The sequence below is a fragment of the Zootermopsis nevadensis genome, unplaced genomic scaffold, assembly GCF_977971745.1.
Source record: "Zootermopsis nevadensis isolate Lab colony 2312 unplaced genomic scaffold, Znev_1.0 Znev_ptg000001l, whole genome shotgun sequence".
Taxonomy (NCBI): domain Eukaryota; kingdom Metazoa; phylum Arthropoda; class Insecta; order Blattodea; family Termopsidae; genus Zootermopsis; species Zootermopsis nevadensis.
Window position 1 is genome coordinate 7724828 of NW_028259133.1, and position 24815 is coordinate 7749642.

General features: G+C 37.2%; 1 protein-coding gene across 6 annotated transcripts in view; it reads left to right on the forward strand.

Moving 5' to 3' along the window:
• The window catches only part of Abd-B (Homeobox protein abdominal B), a 314220-nt gene that overhangs the window by 27885 nt on the left and 261520 nt on the right, over positions 1 to 24815 (forward strand). For 3 of the 6 annotated variants that reach the window (XM_087342389.1, XM_087342414.1, XM_087342393.1), the window contains exon 1: positions 6354 to 6742. The exons of 1 other annotated variant lie outside the window; for it this stretch is intronic. The gene's annotated coding sequence lies outside the window, so the exon portion shown is untranslated. Of the gene's footprint in view, positions 1 to 6352; positions 6743 to 24815 lie in introns of those variants that run through there. 2 more of the 6 variants (XM_087342392.1, XM_087342398.1) reach the window with 2 other exon arrangements.

The window sequence follows — 24815 nt, forward strand, 5'->3', positions numbered from 1 at the left end:
ACAACAATGTCCATAAACTCGTGATTATATGTCATTTGCTTAGTACAATAACTACTCTGATCGATAAAAACTGCTATGAAATTCCACGTTTAGGGCCAATTTTAAATGTGTATTGTCTTTACGTCTATATATTTAATAACTTACTACACAAAAATGTTTTGGCTGTTTAAAGATTTACTGGCACTTGATAGGGGGAAGTGTATGTGAATGAGATTTATGAGGACTTTAGAGATCGGATAGGACGGCAAAGGAAGCACAGAGGAAATGTCACGAGGAGCTTTTCCGACATTTGCCTCGAAACCGGAGTCTTCAGTCCCTATGTGAGGATAGGTGATCCAAAACATAATTTGAATTAGTGCTTCACAATTGTAATGCAGGAAAAGCTTAAACTACATTGAACGTTTTACTTTCACTGTTTTTACTAACTTTACCCATTCAAGCATGTTCCCTACCACATCGTATTTCCTGAAAATGTAAGCAGCTATTAACTTTTAAAACTAACATATAGGCCTATTAAAACATTTAAAAGTGATTTCTTGTAGATCTAAAGGGATCTATAAAGAAGATACTTTATTGAATTGAATTTTGAAAAACAGTTCATTAAATTGCAGGCCTATAATATCTCGTAGTCTACTATAACCAATATTAATATTTCTAGTATGCCTACTGTAGGTTTTAAATTCTAAGACCTATAATTCGTAAATTTGCAACAAAATCCACAAGGGCAGGTGTCTATAAGGGGGAAATAGATCAGCCTAGTTAGTCTAGAGACAGTAATGATTCATAATATTTTTTACAGTTATTGAATTTGTAACTACACAGTGTAGAAGATTGAAGCCCCGTATGATAATGCATTGGAGAAAAGTCTCCTGCTTGGACTTATGCGAGTTGTTTTAGAGAACGTTTCAAAAAGTACCTCTATGAGTGATTTGAAGTTTTCACAGCGGTGAGTATGAAGATTTCTGTCATCTGCCATACTACACGGCGCAATAACCCAGAAGACAGAAATCTTCATACCACTATGAGCATGGCAAAGTCTGTAGACTGTTGGCGAAACACATTCTTTCAGAATGAATAGTCATAATTGAGATTTGAGGTTTTAACATTGGTAGAGATGGCCATATGATTCTGAGTTGTGACACCTTGTAGACCCGTAAGCAGACACCAACGTTTCGGCCCTGACGATGGAGACAGTATGTTTCTCCAAAACTTTGATATCTATCAACAAGGTATCAGAACCCTAAACAACAACAACGAAAATACTCCTAGTTTTCAATAACGGAAATAAATTAATTGCGTGACGAAAAATCCCGCAAACAGATAAAGAACGAGAACAGATTTTTGATATGTCCTATAAAACATAGGACAATGTATTTTATGTGTTTTATATTGGCCTACTGCAAACATAGGAAAACTGGATTTTGGCTTCAGGACCCCAGATTATCGGTAGTCTGAAGAAGATTTTGTGGATTTCATGAATTCATTCAGGCGAATGCCAAGGTAGTGACTTCAAGTAGGCCACAAATGCGAAATTCGAAATTCGGACATTTTCACCAAGTACGATCTTATTCATATTATATTCGTCTATATGGTAAACAGCTTCGTTAAATCAAATTACACCTCAATCCGCATCTTGCATTCTACTTACAAGAGTTTTGCAGAGATTGCAGCATGTGCATCGAAGCCAAGATTTCTAACCTTAGCCCGTTAGGTATAAGGGTGCTAGTCCTTGATCGCTCAGCTGTGTTAATGGTTTTATTGCTGTAGAAGCTGCCGGCTCTGACCTTTTTTCTGATTTCCATCAGTGAAGGTTCATTTCCCAGTTTTTAAAGGTGTGCCAGTCATAATCAGTTATCGACTCTTTTTAACGCACCCCGATATTGCGCCCGGATCAGACAACTACACCGATTACTCTCACTTAGTTCCGGCTACGCATATACGTCTATATAACTCATAAATTCAACGAACTGATTCGTTTTATGATTTAATTTTCCAGAAGCCTAACCATGCGTAGCAGGTAAATTGTGTGGGGACAGTGATAAGGTGAGGACGGTAATGATTTTTAACAGGATAAGGAGTGTCCTTGACATTGTTCGCCTGGTGGAACTATTAAAATCTCAGTTGTGCTAATCTCTCTGATCGAGTTGCATGTCGTACCTTAATTAACGACGCTATATGAATTTAAATATAATTATAAATGTTACACGCTTATAAACACGAGAATTTGGATATGCGTGAAATAAAGATCTTATTTTCTGAAGATTTCTGTCTTCTGGATTGTTGCGTCGTGTAGTTTGGTTAACATCGACCAGACTACACAGCGCAACAACCCAAAAGACAGAAATCTTCATACTCACCGCTGTGAAAAGATCAAATCACACATCTTATTTCTTACTTGAAGATAACAAGACAGGTAACTATGAAAAATCTAAATATTTTAATTTCATCTACCAGACAATATTGGAAGTGAAAGACGAAGCTGATCTCTCATTTCTATATAGTACTGAAGTAAATAATGCCTGAAGCTTAGTTTATGCTCCCCCATACATCATTACACGTCGCTCAAAAACATAGACGATTACTGAAGAAGCTCTGGTCTCAACTTAACAGCATTTACTGACATACAAATGGTTCATATTTGTAGGAAACATAAAGGAAAGTCATTGAAAAGTACGTCTTTAGGCCAGTGCTCAAACTATGTACTCCAGAACGACAAACATAAAATGCAAGTGCTAAAGTACAAAGTTCAGTGATACGGAAAGTGTGGAACTAAGTCTGTGCCATATAAGAAACAGGACTGTATAAAAATCGTGGTTTTTAAGGTTTACTGGATTACTTCCACAGAAAAAACTTCAGAATGACACCTCTAACAGAGTGAATAGGCAGGCAGCTAACTTGTATTATTTTATCACTGAGACTTTAGGGTGTCTTTGTCCTCACAAATTGTAAGCTTATACCGTATTTGAAACTTCTCGGTTTCCTTACAGTAAATGTAATGTTCAGTGCTTAGGTAAAATATTAAGTAAAAAAGATATAATATAAATCATATGCGCGAAGACGACTATCATTATAATCGCCGCCATAATTACCTGATGTCTCACTAAGTCATAGACCTGCAGTGGGTTTTTCAAAACAGACATTTATATTTTCTTTGTATTTATTTAGACTACTAAAGCATGAGACAAATATCATTGTGTATTATGTCAATCACCACAACAGTCGTTGGAGAACTGTTGTCCATATTAGCAACATCATTAAACAGTTCACATTCTCATGTCAGAGTGTATAGCAGCGTGGCATACAGCTCGATGTTTCGACACGTTCTACAGAAGCCCATCACTTAACCAGTTAAAATTGTCTCACTTTGCTTCTCTAAGACCCATTATACATGTATCAAAATACAGATACAATTTTAGAATTTGTGAAATAGGTTTCGGGTCATATGTGAACATTACAACTTTTAGGTATAAGTTCTGAAAACCTATAACACTTTATTTTTAACAAGTAACTTAAACGGGGGAAAAATTCGGTCGAGTGTAGTAATCTAACGTCTATTACGTGTGTATGTTGACATAGTGGGGTTAAACGAAAGGCTTACCTGCCGAATATTCATGCCACAGTTGATATTTACCGAATCGTTGCACAGAAACGAGCAAACCGCCAATTGGTATTCTATTATGCCTCGTTCCTGCAAGTCGCTGATAATTCAAACGAAGAAGGCACAGCTACTCAGCATCTGTGAAATGACATCTAGGTCAGCAGCATTTTTTTGCTGGAAATAGGCCTAGACTTCTTCATTTTGATTTACGGTCAAGAACTCTGAAATCTGTTGACAGCTAAAATCTTAACGTATATAGAATCTACAAAATGAAGATTATTTGAGTGCAGTTGTTACGTAAGGCTGTAAACCTACTAGTTAGAAAAAGGGCAGTGGTCGGCATTTTTTATCTCCCGCCAAAGTTTTTCATCCCTTGTCTGAATGACTGCAGTTAGTGTGTGTCTATATACACTTGACGTTATAAGACCAACATAAAACTGATTAACGATTCTCGACTACTTTTAAGTTTGCTTTTATACTTAGGTCTATGTAGGATTTAGTATATATATGTATTTCCTTTCCTCCTTTAACTTTTTTATTCTTTTCTCCCTCCTTTCCCCTTTCAAGTACACTGTAGTATATAATGTGCCGTTATATTAATTAGCACTCTAGGGTGTTTATAACCTTTCGTGGTGGTGGTTGTGCGTGTGCATGAGTTGTGTAGACGAGAACCATGGTGATGGTGCCATATGTCCAATGAGACAAGCAGGAACAGCACGGAATACCTCGGCTGCTGTGACAATGTAAATTGCTTGTGTGAATCGAAGTGTATAATTGGTATTTGTATAAGAATTACTTCACCTCACGAGTACCAAGAATGCTATCCACTGTAGTAATCTCTACGTTGGGAATTACTTGAACTGCCAAACGTGACTGATACAAGACATGAATACTTGTTCTCCGGATTGATAAATGGCTTCTGTGTCAACGAATAAGAGCAATTGCTTGATCTTTAAGCTTGAATAGTAGCGTTAAGTTTCTTGCGTTTGTTTTCTATGTGGTGTATTATGAAGAACTGTAACATCTCGGAGTGAATTGTGATGCAGTGGAAATGTGAGAAGCGGAAATCAAATTTTCTATTGTAGCTTAAATTATTACGTAATTTTGATGTGGTGTGAACGTAAGACAGTTTTGCTTGGAATGACTTGGATTAATTTAACTTGAAATTTAAATATTACGTTATTAATGAGGATACATCTATTATGAAGGAATTAAAATTTTAGACGTTTTTCTATCTCTTCAAGATTATTCGGAGTGGCTTACTACAAAGTTTACGAATTACGTACGTTTTTAACACACCTGCGATCAGGTGTAACCTCTTCAGGCAAATACTCTTCCCACGTAGGTGTATGACAAACATTGGGCTGAAGGACGTTTTCATACAGAGATTTATAGGATTAGCAGGGAGAACAAAGAAAGATTGTTTCTGAGGTCTGATGTTGAATCAGTGTGCTAGCGTAATTCATCTTAGCGTACGTGGGCTAGTTTATGGTGATATAATTCAAGACAGCTTGGTTTCGCCGCCTTCACACATGAATTAAAGGATATGATGGTGACTGGGGCACAGTGCAATGCCTCGTGATGCTTGTAGCAATGCATTGCGTCTAAAATACGTTTATTGTACCACAATAAATTCTAAGCTGCAAAAGACAAACATTTTGAACAGGAAAGAAGAAAAGAAATATTCATCGCTCTGATGACGGAGGCAGTATGTCCTCTGAAACGTTGGTAAACATCGACCAGACTTCACAGCGCAACAACCCAGAAGACAGAAATCTTCATACTAAGAATCGCCCTGATGACGGAGGCAGTATGACCTCTCAAACGTTGGTTAACATCGACCAGACTATACAGTGCAACAACCCAGAAGACAGAAATCTTCATACTAAGAATCGCCCTGATGACGGAGGCAGTATGACCTCTGAAACGTTGGTTAACATCTACCAGACTACACAGCACAACAACCCAGAAGACAGAAATCTTCATACTCTGATGACGGAGGCAGTATGACCTCTGAAACGTTGGTAAACATCGACCAGACTACACAGCGCAACAACCCAGAAGACAGAAATCTTCATACTCATCGCCCTGATGACGGAGGCAGTATGACCTCTGAAACGTTGGTAAACATCGACCAGACTACACAGCGCAACACCCCAGAAGAGAGAAATCTTCATCGCCCTGATGGCGGAGGCACTATGACCTCTAAAACGTTGGTTAACATCGACCACACTACACGGCGCAACAGCCCAGAAGACAGAAATCTTCATACTCACCGCTGTGAAAACCTCAAATCCTACAAGAAAAGGAATAATTTACAAATTGTTCTGACATTCTGTCAGTTGTCGTAGTTTCAAAATTTGTTTTCATTTAAAAATTATCTTGTTTTTACCACTTCTGTAAAAATCTGCGGTCTGCTTTATACGCTTTCAACCAGAGATGCTGTGTGGTTGGTCCAAAGGAGAAGGTGGTATACGTGGTAGGGAAGATGTGGAGGGGCGTGGGGCAGATGGTAAAAAAGACGAAAGTACGGTGGAGTTGTAGATAGCAGAAAAGGAAATAACGCAATTAAAACAGAAAGCCCGAAAGTCAAGATAGTAGAATGGGGAAAAGAAAGAGACAGTGAGTGAATGGGACAAGTCTGTGTTCGGTTCATATGTTTCTGTGGCGAAGGAGTTACAGAGGGGAAGTGGGGAAGAGATAGCAAGAGGTGGGCTTCCAGCTGCTAGAAAGAGAAGGCAACTGGTAATGTAACAGCGCAGAAGCCGTACCCCTAGTCGTCACCGGTCTCTGTCTGTCTCAGTTCGAGAATTTTTGCTGCCCGATTTTACTCTAAGCTGAATGCTGAAGCAGTGTAGCTTATTCAAACGGAGCATTGCTCTACGCGCAGTGAAATTATTTGCGTGGATCACAATACTCGGTTCTGCTCAACTCTAGAAGACGATCTGCAGATGGTAATATTGAGTGATTCAGAGTAGACGATTTCACTCGTTTGGAAGTTCTTGACGAGCAAAGGTTGAGTGTGAAATTGTCTTCAAAAAGTATAAATTTTGTGAATTGATCATTTTAAAAGAAAGGAAATCGCCTGGAACTTGATCTTGCCAGTTATCGGCCATTCAAGTCAACAGTACAGGTGAAATGTAGGTGAGTGAATCATCTTTATAAAATTAGGTTATAAGTTAGTTTATATGTCTACTGGTTTTTGTAGGTAGGCAATGGGCCCGTCTTTCGTGTATTATAAAGATATTACAAAGATGTACATGTCCATTTTAAACTCGAAATGTGATTGGTTATTTATTTCTTGATCGTTTAGTTACACTGTGACTCTAAGGGGTATTAAATAATAAGTTATACACTACGTCACTCAATTCAAGTACGTTGAATTAGTGGTTATGTGATACTTTTTATTCAGTTTAATTAAATGGATCGTGTATAACTTAATATGCATGTCAGCAATTCCATCAGAGAATACTGTAAATGGCTTACCTATTAAAATTGTACTAGGCGAAATTTTACGAGAACAATAACTCATTCTCGTCACTTGAATGACTTCATTAACTCTTTAAAGCACAGTACTAACTCATATGTAGGCCTGCCACCTTATTTAACAGCCATTATTTTCCTAAACGACATTAACCAATTGATATTTACAATAGTTGAGGCATTTTGTTTTCTTTGGGCCAAGAATTCAATTTTTAAATGAAATTAGTGCATCAAGTATTTAACTACGGCTAAATTAAACTTCTTATCAACAAAAGCTAGGTTTATATAACAATTAAGTTATTAAGTACAAATTCGTATCATTTTTTCTGCTTTGTTAATATCGGCCTGTCACTCTTAAATGAAGTTGGCTCGCAAAAACGAGTCTGTGAGAATCGAAAGTTTTATTACTGTTTTCCCACTTACTTGAACATTGACTATGTGTAGATTTTCAAAAGACGAGTAGCTCAGTCTGTATGATAACTAGCATACGGGCTGCACAACCAAGGTTCGATTTCTGGCAGAGTCGACAAAGTTTTCTCTTAGGTAACGCATCCAGAGAGACTGTGGGGCCCACCCAGTCTCCTATCCAATGGGATGCGGAATGGTCTTTCCCCCGGGGTAAATCGGCCGTAATTGCCACTCACCTATTTATAGTGCTGAGTTCAAGGATGGGATCTATGCCTATAAAACCCACACATCTTAATTGCGTGGTGCTTCATAAGTAAGGCCTGTCAGACTAACTTTATATTTTACTGGTATATTTGCATTAGTCAATTTATTACAGTATTTTCACGAATTCAACTGGAAAACACTGGAGCTGGAAACACGTTTTTGAATTTCGGAGTAGGTTAAAATATTTCGCCAGTTTCTGCGAGGATTGACAGCTTGCGTTACAATCGATTCTTACTGTTTCTGTTCGCTTGACATTATTAGGAAGGCCTTCATCTGAATTTGACATTATAACACAGGCCTATGGTGCATTGCTGTGTACCAAGATGGAACTTTATTTTTTGTGTCTAAATCCAACGTAGGGTGAAAGAATTAAACCTGCCATAGCTGTGGAATTTACCTCTTTTTACCTGCGGCCACCGATTAAGGTCCTGGAAGGGTGTGTGGTGCCGTTGTACAGCTGTCAGCAGGAGCATTTACCGTCAGTAAGCAAACAAGTCTTCATGTGTTAAAACCCTCAATTGTAACTTACAAAACAGATTTATAGTTTCTTAGCAAACCACTTTAAAATCAATCACGCCACGTGTTTGTAGTTTCAGCCTGCAGTTTGTATGAACGGCAACAGATACTTTAATCGTATTTAAGCTATAATGTCTTACAAAGAGACAATTATTATTCGGTTCTTGGCTCATACCCAGGTGACTAAGATCCTTGATTATTATTTATTTACACTCCGTGTGAGTTTAATCCTTGTTTTCTCAACGAATTGTTTGTGTCGTATAGCTATAAAACAGGAAGGATTAATGCTGCTTCAAATGAGTTATTGTGGTCACGTCTGTAGAGAGTATAGATATATGTTTGTATCAGTCCCTCAACGTCGTTGATTCCTTGCGTTTCCCAGTCGCCATTCTTCCCTTCCCATCCAATGACCTGATATTACATCCTGGATTTCTTCAATGCATCTCTGTCTTCCTGCTTTCTGGTGGCATCCATTCCAGAACTTTCTTGGGTCATCTGTTGTCTGCCATTCTTTGGACGCGTACATATCACATTAATTTTTATATAATCAAAAATATAATTCTGTAAACCCATTTTTTTTTTCTTAATTACGTGGTTAGGGATTTTTTTTTTCTTTATATTACTGCCAGTCGATTTCAGTGGGATTTGTGGTGGATAAAATGGCGCCGAAACAGGTTTCTCTTCTAGTCTTGTTGTTCCCTCTCAATTTCATTCCACCGCTGCTCCACATTTACTCATGTATTATTTTAGACTGGACAGTGTGCCCGTTTAGCAGCCCAGTCTCACACAGACGTAGTCTCGCCCAACCACAACAATAACAAGCGAATCTTGACTAGAAGTTAATAATAATTTACGTTCGTTAGGTTGCTAGCCCATAATTTAAAAGCGGTGATTTCATGGCTACCTTTATAGTTTTCTTCAGGAAATGAAAGAAAATTCTAATCGTACCTGTGTCACTTATCTGTAATGAAGTAATGTGTAACGAGACAAGATAATGGACGAATGAAAATATATAATTCACATGTCAATGCAAGCTGAAATTATTCATTTATGAATATAAATCATACCAACAATTTTCACATTGTCAATATGCTGTACTCAAATTTTCTAATTATATACTTTGCAGAAGGGAGTTATAAAACATGGCTAGTCAGGTAAATTTTGCGTTGCTCGTCACTACGCACACTTTGTAACACTACTTAATTTTTGCATCAGTAGAAGCAAGATTGCTTCAAACTTTTTGGGTACACTGGCTTAGCGTTTAGGTCTGTCCGGATATCAAATATCATCTAGCTGGTATGTATTTTGTCAATTATCTTCTTTTATATGTATTTCGCACTTCAAGCGGCCCTTCTTATATGCATTTTAGTATTGCAAATTACAAGCTATCTGAATTTCTCCTAACCTGTAATATAACACACGACGAATTGGAGATATAAATTGGCCGTCTGTTAGACCCATGTGAAATTCTAGATCAGACTATAGTCGTTCGATGTCTTATCACTATGCAATTAATAATTCTGTAAGGAAATACCACTTTTTAAATTACTGACAGCCCCATAACCAGCGTCTCTCATCCTTTCCACTTCCTTACGTCACTTTTTTAATTCTCATTTGTTAAATGTGCAGCAAACTTGCCTGGCATTCGACATGACTTTCCAGTAGAATCGATAATTACGCACACACACATACACACAAAAAAGAATTCACACGAAAGGCGTCTTCGTATAATTTAAAAAAAAAAAACAATTTTATTTTCTGTCTAGCGAAACTTCGGTTGCTCGTACTCACAACTACATCATGAATGAGAAAGACAAGATTTCGTAAGAGATCAGAAATAGCAGGCTATTCGTGGTTGCGCTGCCGTAACTTATTGTTGCGAGAATATTGATATTCTACGTGACCTGTGCTGACGGTCGCTTCACTCGCCAGCCAGGCCGAGAGCGGCTGCTGCCTTCCATTTCCGATATTTCTCGCCTTTCCATCCTTTTCCTGTCCTTTCCTTCATCTGATTTTAGCGAAATGAGTAGTAATTATCATAATTTCGCCCTTTTTATGCTTTAAATGCTATGGTAACATAATGTTGACTAATTACACTTATAGCACATGTTAATAAAACATCAATTTGTCGGACTCGGTGTTTCCAATATATGCAGTAATTTCTCTAAGTCTTTATTTAGTTCACCGGCACCCTACCTGAGCTTTATTATCCACACGTCTTGAAATCCGCAGTAATCAGGACGGGTTCAATTTATTTAAATGTTTCAGGTCCATTGAAAAGACACTGCAGTTTTACTGTCGCTTTATAGGGTACTTCCATGAAACTTTGTGTATACCCAAACAAACGACGTTACTGACTTTGATGACAAAGGAAGTATCAAAGTGAAGAAGAAGTCCTGTGAGGAGGGAACCTACTGAGGTATGTAGGTGGAGGGGAGAGGCAGCTCATTTGTGTATTTAAGTTACCTCAGGAGGTTTCTCTGTCCCTTACATACCTCAGAAGTTTCCTCTCTTTTAGACCTATGACATATTATACGCTTCCTGAGTGTGTGAAATTTAGCTTCAGAATAAGAACTTTGTTTAAATTATACAAGTTCAGGCTCTTTTTTCCCGTTTTGAATGAATTATCATACAAATAATGTGCGAGATAGTTTTAAGAAAGTAAGCCCTGACGATGGAGGCAGCAAGAACCTCTGAAATGTTGATAAATTACCAGACTACTCGGCGCCACAAACCAGAAGACAGCCATCTCCAAAGAAAATAACGTGTGTGCGATTGGAATTTATGGCTCGTGTTTTCAATGTCATAGACAAAAATTTTCGTCTCTGTTTACACATTACCTTTTTAGAAACGAATTGTAGCTTTCTTTCTTAAATGTATTTTACAAATACGACGGATCTTAGGAAAGTAGAGAGTGAGTGTGAGAGGTGGATAAAACTGGCTCAGAATCATGACAATGGTTTAGTTATTGGTGGTTTTGAGCTTTTGAGTTCTACTACCAGAAGTTTAATTACATCCCATAACTGTTTTACATAGACCAGTCAGGAAATGAAAGAAAATTCTAATCGTACCTGTGTCACTTATCTGTAATGAAGTAATGTGTAACGAGACAAGATAATGGACGAATGAAAATATATAATTCACAGGTCAATGTAAGCTGAAATTATTCATTTATGAATATAAATCATACCAAGAATTTTCACATTGTCAATATGCTGTACTCAAATTTTCTAATTACAGTGTCCTAATGTTGCAGAGTTTCGATTACTATAGACACACTAACTTACAAACTCTATACTGAATAAATTACATTATTTCCATTTTAACTATCTTCACAAACATCGTTCGTCTTAAGTGAAGTTTGGGGTACTAATGACGGCTAGTATGAAGATTAGTGTCTTCTGGATTGTTGTGCTGTGTAATCTGTTAGAAATTCACCAACGTTTCACACATATTTGCTGTCCCCACCATCAGGGAAATGGCAAGCAGGAACCTCTGAAACGTTGACAAACTTCTACCAGACCACACGGCGCAACGACCCAGAAGACAGCCTCAATCATTCATATTTTGTTAGCAGATTTCCATCCTTACATCGGCTTTCTTGCAGATCTAACGCTTAAATCTGTAACATTTGTTTCCATGATTGTATTAAAGTAAAACGAATGGGGAAATTGAGTGGCCGATAAATGCAATTGGGTAACGGCAAATAGGCTATAGACCAAATGGACTAACAGGAATGGGCAAAGTATGAGTCGCTACATAATTAGCCCAGAAAATTATTAATAATAACGACTATTTCAGTCTTTGCTTTACCGTATCTTATAAAGTGAATATTGAAACCACAAAGGGCATAACAAAATGAATGCAAAAATAATCGAGATTATTACAAAATGCGTGCTTTGGCATCCCTTGTACCGAGGCTATAGGAAGGCGTAAGCCTATTAACCTCTGCACTAGATGGGGGTGAGTGTTAGCGTTACGCCTCAGCCGCGCTTTAGCCCCGGGAAAGGACCCCGGTACCCATTGGATAGGTGGCTGGGCCTGAAAGCAGAGGCCTAGAGGAAGCATTTTCGTCACCCGTCGGGGATCGAACCCCAATCGTCCAGTCCGTAGCCAGTCACTATACAGACTGAGCTACCCCGACAGTAGTTATTTAGTTATAGTTAGGTATAAGTAGCACACAGGCGTTTTGTCGGAGGGTGCCCGCCCACGGTCATTTCAAAATAGATACACACGGCTCTACAGTAGCTATATATAACCGCCTCTGCACTCTCGATTTTTGAGGAATTTTACTTTTGTGAACGCCAGTAAGTTTAATGCAAATTTCGTTACGCACAAATTTTCTTTTAAGAATGTATTCTTTGATAACAGAATGCACAATAAGTATGTGAATGTCCTATAAAATCTCATCCAACTTTATTTCTGCACAGATAGCTTGTTCCTGGATGAAATTATCTACTATGAGCAACTCTGACTTAAATTAATAATTTGAATATTTATTAATTTTATGTCTGGCATATATTAAAGAAGCATCTGGAGTTTATTAACATCATGAATCTTCTGTTATATCTGTCAAGGATTTTGCTACACTTTCACCATCCCTGAATCCAATTATAGTTTGTTTGTATAACGTAATAAATGACACAACAAAGAAAGTACTGGAAAAAATGTAACAGCTGCAAAGGCTCCTCGCACAAATCACTTGCCTTATGTTCACGTTTTATTCATCGTTGTGGCATATGTGAAATTATCTTATTATAAACGACTTTTGGAATTGAATTACGCAGGTTTTAACTGGCTAAGGTACGTTGTTGATGATAATATTAAAAACATGTGATCAGTTACTGGATGAATTAAACTGTTTCAGAGCGGATAAGATCATGCTGAAGATGTATGGACCCAAACGGTTTTATTCTTCATAATTCAATAATCGCTGATGAATGTGCGAAGGTAGATTGACAAATATAATGTATCCGTACATGTGGAAATTACACGGAATGAGAGGAAGTTTTAGTATTTTAATAACGGTTTAACCAACTATCCATGATATGGGGTCTGGTCGTTCAGTTTCTATTAAAGCTAATATTAAATCCATTAGCATGGAGATAAAATCACTCACAAAAAGCTATGCTGTCTGTTGTATGATAAATAACGTTAATAAAGCCTACCTGTGGTCGATACTTAGGTTAGCAACAATTTTAATCCTTCGGAATTTGCTAGACAATACAAGCATATTTAACATCCAGGAAATTTAAGCGTTACTTAATTTATGGAATGTTTATTTGCTACGACAGCTGCAAATAACTTGGAAGTTTTCTGAAAGCATCTTGCCGGTTTAGCTCATAAAAACGAAAATGTGTGAATATTACGTACTGCGTTAATTTTTTTTTGTATCCATTGTCACGTGTTATTGTTTATTATGTGAAATATGTGACACTAGTACAACTTTAATTATTGATTCTATACAGTAGACATTAGTTACGCCACTTGTACGACTTCCCATAGTTGGATTATACACACTTGATGGCGTGGATGGTTCCTAATTTCAGACGTTGTTTATGTTAAATTATAATTATCGTCTTGGGAATTGTGTAATCGAGCCTTATATAGTGTGTATTAAAGGAAGTCGTTTCCAGTGTTTGTTGGATCGGGCAGTGGCTGTTATTTCAACACAGCGGTTTCACAGTTGCGCCGTGTCAAACTGCAGGGGTTTATGTAGTCTCACTTAGATTTTATGTATTACGGCCAACGTGCCGTATCGATGTTTTGTCACATGTGTCATCTATTTACAATGCCGTGGTACTGAACTTTCTGTGAGTAACTCTGGATTTCAGTAGCACGTCAAAAAGAACATTCGAAGTGATAGTGTTCTATTCGTTCTGTTTATTTACGTAATTACGTCCACGTACGGCCCTTTACAAATGCAGCCATTGTCACTAAACTATTTATACCACTTGTAAATCGAAATATTTTGGCGGTTCCCTTCGGAACACAGTGCGAAATATTCTTTGCTCGATTCAGAATCGACTTCTGAACCTATAAATATATTTGGTATTTTTTACTGTTCGCCTATTTTAAGACCACTGCAGAAAAATGGGGATATGTTAGCTGTTCCTATATTTATGCCTTGAACGGGATAAGAATCCACGATCCAAGGCGTATGTATGCGCTTTAGATTTCAAGGCCACTGTGATCGAAATGATTTCTTATTTCTGTAATGAATTTGTGTCTGTTTTCTGATATTTCTCCAACGTATTTTACTTGCTATTTTAACACTTTGAATCAGGCAGTTAACTTAAATAATGTTTATGAATTTAGTTAGAAACTCAGAACACATTGCGCTTTTATTACAAATATTAGCTGGTTAAAGCTGTTAAGCAAAATAGTTTCTGTTTATTCCGAGAATCACATAAAATTTACAAATTCATTGTGTAGGCAAAATGCAGTTACTGAATATTAAAACACATGATGATGTAGTTACCCTTTGATCTCAAGGGATACGTGGTAGCATAATGTTATATATATATATATATATATATATATATATATATATATATATGTGAATGTTGCATGATGGAGCCGGTAGGAAACAAAACGTTTATAAGACGAGCAGAATATATAACATGTTTATAGTCCTAAACCGCTTGATATTTTGCATTTTATTACCATGTCTACTACGTGCTAGCACTCACGAACGTGCTGGTATTTCAATTATGACATTGTGTTCACTCTTATCTTCAAACTGCAACTGTGTGAAGTCATGGAATGCTCAGTAGAATAAAACTGAAACCACAAAATGCCTCTTAAAATTTCTATTTTATATTCAGGTGCATGCGAAACTAATGAAATAGACCCCATGTCTCATACGACTCCGTTCGCGTTGTTTATTTAAAGTCGTCGAAACGAAGTTAGTCTACTGGTAGAGGCTGAACACAGAGACAGATTAAAAAGACGACAGAGATACGGCATGTCAAAATACATAGTTCACTGCATTGTAAATATTCATTTCGGTATTAAGTAAAATCATAAGCCGTAAGGATGCATGATAGGTAACCTCATTCAAAGTTAGTTCTAATTACGATATTTTCAGCATAAGGTGGAAAATGGCAGGTTTATTTACAAAACGCGTTGAATCTTAGTTTATCCCCGGAACAAAAGCGTGAAATTTTATATCTGCTGTCATGTAAGCCTATCACTCGTCAAAATCACAAGAAAATTCCCCGGCATAATTTAATCTATTACTAAATTTTAATATTGTCTTCTCATTCAAAATGTGTAGTTATTTAATGAGCACCGCCACGGTGGTCTAGCGGTTGGAACGCTGGCCTTGTAATCCTGGGGTCTCGGGTTCGATTCCCGGCGGTGCCCGAATTTATAACTTGTGTTGGGCAAGGCCGTGGTCTAAGCAACACGGAGTTTTCCTCCGGGGGCTTCCCCGGTTTCTCCGTGGCATCCCAACAATTACTCCATTCACACACAGAAGAAGGCAATGGCAAACCACTTCTGGATCATCTGCCAAGAACGTATATGAACAGGTCCCAGTCCGAGAAAAGGATGGAAGGATCCTGTTCATATGGACCTGTCATCAGACAGAACACTAATAAAAAAATAAATTTAATGAGCATGGGAACTGAGGCAAATATAGGTACATGTAAGGGCGCGTTTTAAAATATTAGTCTTTTAGTTCAGATGAAAGTGTGCAGATAAGACGGTGATTTAAATAAGTCCTTTAGCTACTTTCAGTAAACGACGACTTAAGTTGGCTCGTCTAAAATAAAAAAAGACTACCCTGATGCTGATGTCACATTTCACCGCTTAAAAATAACTATAATCTATATATCATTTTAACTTAATCAACGCGCGCCACCGACGTAAAAGGCGCAATTGCAGACAAAGGAAAGCTGCTTTATTTAGGCTGTCCCAACAAAAGAAGATACTACTTCTACACTTCAAACTTTATTCTCTTCTCTAAATCACAATTAATGTGCTACATACTATTAATATTGATTATAGTGACTTAATTAAAATTGGCACTAGACCTAAAAGAGAAAATACCTCTACACTAAACTGTCTTCATATTATTTCGTTTTAGGTCATAATATTACGCGAAAACCTTATGCTTATTTGAAAACGCGGTCCCACCGCTAGCTTGAGACCGAACTTGGATTAACAACCCTTTCATAACCAAGGGTATGTAAGTTTTATTATGCTTGGTGTACAGTATTAAACTTACATTACTAATAGCACAAGTTCTTTGTTCTGCAAGTTAAATATACGAGCCTAGAAAAAATAAATTTCGCATTTAATAAACACTTATGTTTAAATCCGAAAGTTTAAGAAAATATAGTAGAAAGCAACATCTCTCACTCCACCACAACCACAACACTCATCCGCGTTGCCAATTGCATATGCTTCTTCTTCTCTCTCTTCTTTATAACCCAGTGTGATTCTTCGCCGCCTCCTTTCGGTGGTTTCTTAGTCTTTTAAGTGTGCATTTGTGAGTAGTGCACAATTTCTACTCAATCCTCCATCCAGTAGAGAATCAGGAGAAACATTGGTCAGAAATGATCACTGAATTTTGCTTACGAAATTACGTTAATGCTCGCAAGGTTCTTTTACATGCCGTAAACCTGCGACATGGGACCGCCATCTTTACTTCCGCTCCGAAGGATTTTTATCACCCTTAAAAATCCATCGACCTCGGCCGGGTTTGAACCCGCGAACCTTGCGTTCAGTGGCGACCTCGCTAACCACTGGTCCACCGAGGACGACCAATTGCGTATGCATTATTCCTTAAAAAGCCCACTCGGTCAAGAAAATTTTACACTGCTCATGTTTGTCTGCAGACTGACAGACCAAGGAAATATTTTTTCCACATTGTTTTTAAATGTGCGTAAAAATGAATCTGATTTAACTTTCTCAAGGCTAATGGTAACTGTGCGTACCTACCTACCTACCTACCTACCTACCTAACTAACTAACTAACTCCCTGGTAGCAGAACCTGCAGGTTTGACACCGACAACACCAAAGCTCGCCACAGGCGACGATTCTGAGCCAACTCCATCCATTTACAACTGTGTGTACCTCCTGCTTTAATAATGAATGGGGAAATCCCTATATTAACAATAGGAACAACAATATAATCCTATAAAAGCAATAATGTTATATATGCTTACCACAAAATACATTAAGTTTAAATCAGCGTGCCATAAAAACAGCGCAAAGGAGACATTCACGAAACATAACATTACGTTGTTCACAAATAGCAAACGTTAATTCTTAATGTCACCGTAACCTCTTTTCTAAGTTTATTCTGTTAGCGTAGGTCTGGTTCTGTTGAAAAACGGTACGTTATAGTCGATGGACCCTACCTAGCATGTTAACACAGATCATTTCTGAGACAGGTTTTCAGACCCCAACTCTCTTCATTCCTTCTTCTACTTGCATGCTCACAGATCTTCCCTCTTGTCTCCGCTAGTGAAACTTTATAACATTATAAACATTTTATCGTTCGGCTGCCTATAAGTTAAAAAAGAAGTGTACCTAGTCATGGGCGTTGTATAATGACGTACAGAGCATAACGGTAGTTCGGAGACACGCGATATTCTTGAAGAACAGAAACCGTTATATATACTATGCCCTCAAGTTAACATTTGAAACAAGTGACCAATTTATGACACGGGATAGCGGTTGATTTTCTGCCGTGAAATAGCAGTCATTTTGAACCTGACATTTTTTAATTATAAGGTGATGAGTGTTGTTAGATTATTATCATCCCATCTATTCACCACTTTATGGGGTATCTACTTCCATGCACCCGAGACAGGCCTTGTCCCTAAGGTACATAGGGCAGCAGCTATTTCCGGGATAAATATTGTTTTTAGCAAGTGCCACATGTATTATATAATTTTATTTTATGAAAGCGTCTTCCGAATGATGTATGAAGTTCCGAAAATGGCGGTATTCTGCAGTTCCCTGATGTCGTGTTTGCCCGGGATGTTGGCCAAATATTTCCTGAGTATTATTATTATTATTATTATAATAATAAAAATAATAATAATAATTATTACTATTATTATTTTTACCACCACCATCATCATCATAACTGTCAAAACCATTATCACTATATTCTCCTACCAAAATGTTGAACGTATTCAGAAAACGTTTGTTACCTTATGTTATAACAGAGTGTTCAAAAATCACTATATATATATATATATATATATATACATAAAACATATATATATATATATATATATATATATATACATACATATATACACTTATAACTACGTTTTGTTTAACTTAAAAACTGTAGGTGCATCATAAGTGACGACGTTACATTAATGTTTTATTTATAAGGAACTTATGCAGCTGATTTTATCGTATGCTCTTCGCTATTCTAATCTGTTGTTATCAAATTTCCAAACAAAAACGTTTCTACTTTTCACACTTCATTTAAACGCAGCAAATGACCTGTTCGCTGCGCCTTAGCTGCTAATGAGATTGTAATAAACATAACATTTTCATATGTGATAAGGATAACGTTAATCAACAATCTTGATAAGTCTGCTTCTTAATAAGGAACTTTTGTGTTATCACCTATACGCCTACTAGCGCGATTTAATTATCCATGATTCCTCCTACTTGTGACATAGGAAGCCCCAGTTCGGGTTCAGGAATATATCGAAATCTTCATTTCAACTCCAAACAGCGAAGTATGCAGACTCAAGTCTTTAGCGAATAGAGTACGTACATGTATATCTAATCGTGGTACCTAACATGAGGTGATTCATTCGCAAGCACAGAAAGTGGTAAAGTACCTGGCGAACACGTGTCTGTCTACCTATGCTGTTTCGAGGACAGCGTAGAGTGCCGATTCGAGGATCAACACATCGCTGAAAGACGACATTATTTGAAAGAGGAAGCTGCGATAAATTAGTAATAGCATATGGCTGAAATAGGAGAAAAAAGGAATGCTTACTAAATTTTAGTGCGGATATGTTTTGGAAACGGCCACTCCGAAAACCGAGAATAAGATGGGAGAGAAACATAAAAATGGATGCTGGGATAGGTAGGTTTTGGGGGTGAGAGGTGGATAGAAATGTAAAAATTAATTCTCAAACTGAGATAGTTTTCTTCCAATGGCATTACACCTATTCAGTATGTAAGCCATTTACCACGGAAATCACGCAGTTTTTTCTTCGTTGGTATTCATTAAAACGGCTTAAAAAAGAAACTACTGTTAACGAAACCATATGAGTATCTAATTATGTCAACATGTATCTAAATGTGAGCATTGTAGTGGGTAACTAATGGCAAGGTCACAAAATCACACCATTCATTTGTGTAAACCCTGTATTTCTCTATCCCGTCTCCTTCCATCTTTCTTATATGGTGATTTTATTACATCATATGTATAATGCATGAACGATATATGTCTCCCGCTAGTTCGTAACTAGGCAACCGTATACCGTAAAATACCATGCGGAGTCACTGTTGTAAATTACATTTGTAAAGGTGTAATCCGTAAATGAATACACAGTTTCCAGACGCGTTATTTGAATTTTGAATGCGCCTGGCTGAAATAAAAATAATGTAAATTACAGAAAATTGCATACAGGCCTCTTGCATAAGCGTAACCATAAGTACTGTCCAAGCAAGCGAAGCCGAAGGTGTGAACACAAGATTATGTTATGGACGTAATGCTTGATTTATTCATTATCTTGTGCCTGTTTATCATTTAATTTACAAGACTTCTAACATTCTACTTCTGTTTTCTAACCGTAATTTGATTACCGGTGGTGGGTATGTTTGTACTGTGCTCTTTTCTTTCATAGGACATGGTGATTCGGTTGACTTCTCCTTAAAATTTCTTCGTAACGAAAATTATGTAAGTTACCGATAGGTGAATGACAGAATCCTTGGTGATGACGATAGAGATTTTATAATAAATAAAGTATCACAAGAAATAAAACTTACATTTTTGGACAGTGAAAAATGTATTTTAAATATGTAATGTCTAAGGTAGAATTAAATTTGTGCAAGCTGCTAATCGGCAAATTTCAAATCCTCGTGGGGCTCGCCCTACATGTTAACAGCCAGATTGTAAGGAGAGTTTTCTGCAGATATCATGAAATATAATGATGTTGATATAAAGAATCTGGGTCTAATAGTGTCCATCACGTGTACAGCATATTTTAAAGGCGTGAAGTATCTTGGGCGAAGGATACGAGGCATGATGTGTATAGAGCTTCTGAAGTTCATTTCTTGAAAACGTGTAGAGAAACATGTTCGAGGAGTTTTATCCTATCCAGAGATATTTGCTGTCGCTTTAATTGTATGATGCAAATATTAATGCCAGACACTGGAGGAACGCCTGCAAAAAATGTAAAGTCCGTGATTAAATGTGAACAGTGTTACTTGAAAAGGCACCACAAAAGTGCTTTGCCAATATCGCTGTTGATTAAATGACTCATTGTCGGTAAAGACAAATTAAGGTTCTGAAAGAGTACGACGCATGTGACGTACTACAAAGAAGTTTTTTTTAGTCTGTGTCTGTCGGAATGCTGTGGACATAAGTGTGTATTGTCACTCTGCGATGACTGTGTGGATTGCAAATACGGAACATGAAGTGTCATTTTTAAATCGCATTATAAATAACAAATTCAAACAACTTTTTTACACAGGTTTAGTTATGCTAAGAAATTAATTTGCCCTTTGTGGTCGTAGCCGATCTGAAGAAGCCCTGTTACAGGCTTTGTATATTGTTTGCATGCTGTGTACACTGCGTTCAATCTATCATTGCCAGTGGGTGACGTCACACACAAGGAGTAGTGGAACGAAAAAGAAAGATGCTAGTAGTTTGTTTCCGTGTCGTGTGTGTCATATTAAAAACATTAGTCCCTCTTTCATGGACTCGCCATTTATGCTTTGAATGTTCTAACGAGAATAAACTGAGTGATATGTTGTTATGAGTGCACGGCCGCGTAGCATGAATGCTGTGTACACGAGTTTAAAAAGGATGTAAAATTTAGTGTTTGTTCCGCTTTGCGTAAACATTTGTTTCTGCACTAACAGTGTGTATAAGAGTAAGTAGTGTTCAGTGTTTTGGGCAAGTTAGATCGATCAGGCACTGGAGCAATCGAACCACAGGCAAATAAAATAGTTGTTTAAAACTACAAGTATTATAAACATCCTGAAGACATGCAATTAAAAGTCTCAGGAATGAATGAGACAGTAACATGTGGAACGTCAGCAACGAACCAGTGACATATGTTAAAAAAATGTTTGCGCAGAGTGCCTTATAAAAGCTAATGTACGTAAGTCACTGACTTACTCTGTTAGGTCTGCCTTAAGCTAGGAGAGGACTACGTTTATCCACATTTTTTAAATTAATTATTTACTAACTATCCTGTCATTTGACGCTATATAATCTGAGCGTCTTAGAGCGTAAGTGAATAAACCAAGAAGAAAATTAAAAAAAAGACAGTCTATATTTTCTGCTTAAGGTCGAGTTATACTCAGATTAAATCGATTGTTCTTGTAAAGATTTTATTTGTTATTTCTCAGTCTGTCTAAAAATTTCTAGATAAAAAAATAAAATAGGTACTGTCTCTCTCTCTCTCTCCTCCCAGTTGCGAACTAAGCTGTTACCTCTTAATAGATACAACAAATCTGAAACTGATAGACATTACTTAATTAATCCAAGGAAGAACTTTGGCTATGGACAACTGTATGCTGTCATTGAAATAACATTTATTAACCTTTTCTGACATCACTGGATTGCCGATTGATACGACCTCCAGTTATTAAACGTTACTCAGAGGAATGACTCTGTAACTTCATACTAAACTATTCTATGTTAAGAACCTTTAACAACGGCTTCGATAATGTCTTACTCAACAGTCAAATGGACGCCTGTGGAGGGGTTGGGAGGAACAGTTAGGTCTATAGTTTAGACGGACGTTTGACAAGTAGAGAAGTATGACAAGTGGAAGGAACTGGTTTAGAATCGTGTCTGACTTTGGTATTAACGGTGTTGAACCTCCACTTCTGCTGCCAGTGTGTTGGTCAATATTACAGGTACGCTATTTGTCAGCCTAGATGCTGAGTCAGTCTTATTTTGCCAGTTATTTTAAGTAATAATTTCGTACCGAATGTCGTGACCGAGTGATTTGTATTCGAGAGGTCACGGATTTAAAACTCGGCCTAGAGATTCCCGTTCTTGAATAGGCTTTCCGTGCTTTCCTTGCCCCTCCAGGCAAAGCGGCAGAGTTGGGCCTATCTGTAGTTAAACAACTGTGATATCTTACAATTTCCTTTTCACTTTGCTATTTATTATAGCTGACGATATATAATCTGGGCTTAATCTGGCCACTTTATGACGTCTGTAGATGAGGTACAGACCTAAATAAAGAAACCCTTTATTTTTAGCCAATTTTCTGTAATAACATTCGTTCATGTCTGAATCTTAAAACATTCTTAGAAACGACGTTTTGTGTAATAAGCCTATGATTTATTGCAGTTCATGAAATGTTTCTGAACTAGTGAAAATCCAGCAATTCCGAAATCCATTGCGACCATTATAGCGGTTAATGAAAGAACATGAGGAGGCTGTCCACAATAACTGAAAAATCAGCTTTATGTTCACTATAAAATTAAAACTAGACAAAGGGGTTTTATAATTATTATACTGGTAGGCTTGTAGCCTGTTGGTACAAGAGCCAATTGTTCTCTGTGCTCTTAAAACAATGGCTGTATTTCCTTGTCATTTAAAAATATTTATGATCTCGTATGTGTTTGTATTCTTTCACTTTATTTCCTTTCCTTGCTTCTTTTGTTTTATAATGCTATAACGTGAATGTTCGTTCCTCTATAATATGAGTATAGTTATCACTGTGATTGTTATCCGGTTTTAATCAAAACGGGAATTTGTGTACACACTTCAGCAGAATTCTCGAGTATCCAGTTTGCAAATTTTTGGGAAACAAATCAGAAGCTACAAGAAGATATCATGGTACTGGTGCCGACTAACAAAGGAAAATATCCACGGATGTAATAAAAATTGACAAAACAAGCCCAATTTTCCTTGAAAAATAAGAAAAGTATATTCGGTACAACACGCCTCATTTATGTACTGTTTCGTCTAGAATGGTATTGTGTATAGATATAAAAATTTCAACCCGTTTTAAGACAACAGACTATTAAGTCTTCTCACACGCCTAAAATGTACCTAATTGTCAAATTTATATTGAAAACCTTTACCGTTTCTGATGATGGTTTTCTACTGATGTAAATGTAAACATAATAGCCCATTTGAAAAAAATACGAATACACTGCGTGATATTATTTGTAAACATGTTAACATTATTACATAATTAACAGCTTTGGGCATACATGTATTAGACTATTACCACATGACAAACTTCGCTTTCGTAATTGCGTTTAAAACGAGCGTTAATTTTCTACAGTAATTTCAGTGTTAGCATGTGTGTTAGAGATCTTTATTTACAAAAGAATTGTCAAGCAACAAGGCAATCTACTTGCAGACCAAGGTGGGTTGTTATAGCCCACTTCATTTAACTTAATTTCGTATAGAACCGAGGATGGACGTTCCAATGTGATGCGCATGCTCTGGACAGTACGACTACTACCTTTCAGAATAACATTTCACCGTCGAACGTACAGTAGGAGCAGTGCACACGCATAACATTTGAGCATTTAACGACACAAAGAAAGTTTTTAACCGACCAGTACCTGCATTGCCGTCCCTTGACATAGGTCTAAACCAAGGCGATTGTATCGAGCCATAGTCACTAATATGGAATAAACTGATGTGCACGGGCAACCTGATATATTTCTTAATGTCTTACGTATAACACTTAAACTGTGTCACAGCGTCTACGCCTCACAACATAAGGGAGTATATGGGTACCGGAAGCAAGGCTTCACTCAATAACCTCGGCAGTAGAGCATATGTTGACGATATATCAAAATCACAACTCAGACCGCTCTAATCCCAGAACCCGCTGCACGGTTCCAAAGTGTTCTCACTTGGTACATATACACGTGGTGCCGAAGAGAAAGGCCCGCCTTCTGTCGGCCGTCCACTGTACTCTATTTTACTAGAACTGCTTATTTCAAGCTTTTGTTCTTCTTCATGAGACATTTGCACTTAGGCCTACACGGGTTGTCTTAAGAACCAATCATGAATCTCTGTCTTTCCAGTTTTTCAGTTTCTTTTCACTTTCATATTTCCCTTTTTCTGATATATTTCCTGACATGATTTTCCAGTCTTGGAGACTTTCCTTTATATTTACTTATTTATTGACGCTGTAAGCATCTCAAATTATCCTATGACTATTAGCCTATAACATAAATAACGGTATGATTAATGGATAATAAATTGGGACGTGGAAGCAAGCGGTCGTTGCATAATTTAATGTAGGATTTAATATACCGGAATTTTCCTAGAGGGATAGAGAAAAATCAAGAGGAACGTCAGGATAGCCAGAATTTGAACCCAGGACCTCCAAATACGAA